Genomic DNA, 5,250 nt, shown 5'->3' with positions numbered 1-5,250 from the left:
TCTTGATTTTTTCTTTTCTCTTTAGTGTTGTTTTTGTGGGGTAGCTGAATATAGCATTGATCCTCCCTTGGGGTGTTGGTTCTAGTTCGCAGAATTTTAATAACATTCAGTAAGTTACTCACCACCCTCCTTGTTCTGTTTAAATGGTTTTCATGATACCTTCCTTTCCATCGACTAAACCGAATAGTTATTCTCTTTTTATCGCCAAATCTTTCTCTTAAATGGGTGGTGTGGATTCTTGCCTCGCAAAAAGTGTAAGGACTTTCGAGGGATACAATTGTGGTGGAGGTCTACTTATCTTCTGATCAATTATTTCAGGTAAACAGACTTGTAGTTCTAGTGTTGGCTGATTATCAACTCTCTCTTGGGCATGTATCTTTTCTTTAGATTAGCGTAGGATTAACAGTATCTTCTGACTAATTATAGGTTCGGAGCATGTGGATTTGAGTGTGGTTTCGCAAAGAGGTGTGTACCCAAACTAATAGATCATAGAACGAAAAAAATCTGAAGTACCAAAATTCTGAAAAGCCGAAAGTACTACGACAGTTGCCACACGAACGTGCGAACGCACGTGTGGAAAATCCAACACAATAGAAGAGGCCGCCTTGAGCGATCTCATGGGCTTAGGTTGATTTTTGGGCCAAAATGGGCCGTGAGGGCCCAATGGGTTCGTGGGCCCTACTTGGGTTTTTGTTGTGGAAATATAGAAATATTGGACCAGGCTATGTTGTTCACATTGCTAAGGTCGATTTTGGGCTTAGCAGGCCGTATGAGCATGTGGGCCCCACTTGGGCTACGTAATGGGTTTTAGGCTAATTGTATGTTTTGATTGGAAAAGGTTGCATGAGTCGCGTAAGATGACTGTGGACCTACGGATAAGTTGGTAAGTGTACCCAGACCCCAATTTGCAAAATGACTATTATGCACTCGAAGGACTGAATGACTAAAATGCCCCTACACGTTATATGATTGTTATTTATGCCATTCATGATATGTTTGCATTCATGTGATATTATGCTGCATGAGAGATGGGATCATTGATCTTTAGGAATTGTATAATTTTTTAGGGTCGCATGGTCGCTTGACGACTGTGGATCCACCGATGGCTTTAAGCCGATTATGTGATTGGCAGCTCTGCTGCGATATTGGTTAGTGCCGCAATCAATGCTACATCAGGAGTGTACGGTTGGGCGGGATACGGAGTGCAGGGTTGGATTGGTATTTGTGCATTGCATAAACTGATTTTGATTGTGACATGGGCTCAGTCCCAACTGAGGCTACCATGGGCTAAGGCCCAAGTGCCACCGTTATTGTAATGGGCTTAGGCCCAAATTGATGTGATGCATGCTTTACGATTGATGAGGGTTGTACACACTGAGTTTTGTAAACTCACCGCCTCTTTTATTTTTTTCTCAAGTAATCCTCAGTAGGTGGTTCGACGTATGGGAGGATTCAGAGATGGCCACACTACGAACAACTTTAAATATTCGTATTTTCTTTTACATTACTTAATTTAATTTTCTCTTTAGGTGTTAATGTCATAAGGCCTTTCTCTAATTTTTTAAATTTTAATTTAGGGGTTTTTAAACTATTATGATTTATTTCTGTTAGAAGTAGAGCGCAGTTTTCCAAAATGATATCTATTTTCGTAACATCACATTTTCGCAAGACTGTTGAAATGCTTCCGCAATAAACATGTTTTTTTTTAAGTAAAAACATTTTAAATGGATAATAAATGGTTAAGATAATTGGAGTTTTTAACAAAGAGACTTTAGCTCAGAAACAATTTTCTACCAAAAAGATCAATTTTCAAAAAACACTTCGATGTGACATGCCAGATTCGGGCATAACGTCTAGGCCGGGTCTGGCGTGTTACATTTAGTAGTATCAGAGCCAAGTTCAAAACTCAGGCTGTGAAATGGGCTTTATTTTTGGGCTTTAAAAATTGTTTGAAAGATCATATTGTGTGGCACATCGGGTCTCCGACGTCGAGCCAAGTAAGCTCTCTTACTACTGAATTATGTTGAACTGTTGTACTGCAATATGTCTGAAGTTATTAATTGTTTATATTCAATAGGATTTCCTTAGATATCAGATTGTTTTAAAACACTTGAATATGAATTTGGTACTTATTTTGTGTGTGTTTGAGAATGTTTGCGATAGGTTGATGGTCTGGATATATATTAAATTTATTAGAAATAGAGTGTGCAGCAGAAGCGTAGTGGTGTAACCTAGGTGGTGCGACTATTGAGTAGTTGGAAATTTCGAGGACAAATTTTTTTTAAAGGGTGTAGAATTGTAACACCCCAAATTTTGGGCTTAGAAGAAATGGGCTTTGTGTATCGGAGGAATTAGAATTTAGTTGTGCAAGTGGGTGACACAATTAAATGTTTGCTCAAGTGGTTAAGGGTCCTAAGAGGAGTTGGAAAAGTCCTGGGTTCAAACTTGGGCTTTAGCAAAAATTTTAATTTTAAGTGAATAAAACCCTGGATGCTTGGAAGTAGGCCTTTTAAATTATTGTGGTAAGTAAATGACACAAGGAAGCATGTGGTCTAGTGGTTGTGGCGTCACTAAGGTTGTAAGGGAGCCTGGGTTCAAGTCTTGGCTCTTGCAATTTATTTTGGTTTCTCTTTTTAAGGAACCTGGACTTTGGCCTATAGACCTTATAATTAATTGAGGCTAAATGGTGACACAAAGAGCCTTGTGGTGTAGTGGCAAGGCGGCATCACAATGGTGGCAATAAGGTCGAGGGTTCGAGCGTTGGCATGGGTTATTGACGTGTATTTATTTTGCAGTTGGTTTTAGCCAGTGGCTGTGTTGTAGTGAAATACTGATGGAGGAGTTGTAGAGAGTGATGAGGAGTGATTCAAGGAGTAAATCAATGAGGGATAAGGGGAGGGATTTTAGGAGGAAGTTAAGGAGTTCAAATTTGGGAGAATTGTAGCCGATTGTGGAAAGCTTGAATAGGAAAAATTCGGCTAGGGGTTCATTGGGTGCATTTTTGGCTTTTGGAAACTTTTCTTTAGAGTTTTCTTTTGTGCTATTTTCAAGTCAGTATTTTTCCTAACTGCCGAATATTTTTGTGTTCTTTTCTTTTGCGTTTTCGTACTCTATCGTAGTGACCAATTGCTTTTGGGTAATTCTTTTCTTTCCTTTCTCATTTGGCCGAATCTTACTTCTCATCATTTTTCTTCTCCTCATATTCTCTTCATTTGACTGAAACCATTATTCTACTTCCCTCATTTTCTTTTGGCCGAAACTTTGTTCCTCATCTTCCCATTTTATTTGGTCGAATACTTGTTCTTTTTCCCCATATTCTAGTAATCGTTACTATACTATTCTTCCTCCCTCTCTTCTTCTCTTCTTGATTCTTTCTTTTCTCTTCAGTGTTGTTTTTGTGGGGTAGTCGAATATAGCATTGATCCTCCCTTGGGGTTGTGGTTCTAGTTCGCAGAAGTTCGATAACATCCAGTAAGTTACTTACCACCCTCCTTGTTCTATTTAAATGGTTTTCATGACACCTTCCTTTCCATTGACTAAACTGAATAGTTATTCTCTTTTTATCGCCAACTTTTTCTTTTAAATGGGTGGTGTGGATTTTAGCTTCGCCAAAAATGTAAGGACTTTCAAGGAATACAATTGTGGTGGAGATCTACTTGTCTTCTAATCAATTATCTAAGGTAAATGGACTTGTAGTTCTAGTGTTGGCCGATTATCAACTCTCTCTTGGGCATGTATCTTTTCTTTAGATTAGCGTAGGATTAACTGTATCTTCTGACTGATTATAGGTTCAGAGCACGTGGATTTAAGTGTGGTTTCACAAAGAGGTGTGTACCCACACTAATAGATCGTAGAACGGCAAAAAGCCGAAGTGCCAAAATGCCAAAAACCCAAAATTACGGCGACAGTTGCCACACGAAGGTGCGAACACATGTGTGGAAAATCTGACACAATAGAAGAGGCCGCATTGAGCGATCTTATGGGCTTAGGTTGATTTTTTGGCCAAAATGGGCCGTGAGGGACCAATGGGCTCATGGGCCCCACTTGGGTTTTGTTGTGGAAATATAGAAATATTGAACCAGACTGTGTTGTTCACATGGCTAAGGTTGATTTTGGGCTTAGCAGGTCGTATGAGCATGTGGGCCCCACTTAGGCTTTGTAATGGCCCAATTGTATGTTTTGATTGGAAAAGGTTGCATGTATCGCATAAGACGATTATGGACCTACGGATAAGTTGGTAAGTGTACCCAGGCCCCGATTTGTGAAATGAATGTTAGGCCCTCGAAGGACTGAATGACTAAAATGCCCCTACACGTTATATGATTGTTATTTATGTCATTCAAGATATGTTTGCATTCATGTGATATTATGTTGCATGGGGGACGGGATCATTGATTTGGAGGAAGTGTATAATTTGTTAGGGTCACATGGTCGCTTGACGACTGTGGATCCACCAATGGCTTTAAGCCGATTATGTGATTGTCATCTCTGCTGCGATATTGGTTAGTGCTGCAACCGGTGCTACATCAGGAGTGTAGGGATGGATGGGTCGATTAAATCCCTATAGGAGTGTAAGGTTGGAGGGGATATGGAGTGCAGGGTTGGATTGGTATTTGTGCATTGCATAAACTGATTCCGATTGTGACATGGGATCAGGCCCAACTGAGGCTACCATGGGATAAGGCCCAAGTGCCACCGTTATTGTAATAGGCTTAGGCCCAAATTGATGTGATGCATGCTTATGCTTTAAATATTCATATTTTCTTTTACATTACTTAATTTAATTTTCTCTTTTGGTGTTGATGTAATAAGGTCTTTCTCTAATTTTCTAACTTTTAATTTAGGGGTTTTTAAACTATTATGATTTATTTTTGTTAGAAGTAGAGCGCGGTTTTCCAAAATGATATCTATTTTCATAACATCACATTTTCGCAACATTGTTGAAATGCTTCTACAATAAACATGTTTTTTTTTTAAAAAGTAAAGGCATTATAAATGGATAATAAATGGTTAAGATAATTGGAATTTTTAACAAAGAGACTTCAGCTCAGAAACAATTTTCTACCAAAAGATCAATTTTCGAAAAACATTTCGATGTGACACCAGATTCGGCCATAACGTCTAGGCTGAGTTTGGGGTGTTACACCTGGTGGGCACAGTTGAGTGTTTTATTTTGCTCCTGTGTCGTGGGAGAGTTGTGGGTTGACTGAAACACTGAAGTGGTTGAGGGGAATTCAAATTGGATGGTTG

Source organism: Gossypium hirsutum, chromosome A05, assembly GCF_007990345.1.
Source record: "Gossypium hirsutum isolate 1008001.06 chromosome A05, Gossypium_hirsutum_v2.1, whole genome shotgun sequence".
NCBI lineage: Eukaryota > Viridiplantae > Streptophyta > Magnoliopsida > Malvales > Malvaceae > Gossypium > Gossypium hirsutum.
This window is presented reverse-complemented; position numbering follows the sequence as displayed.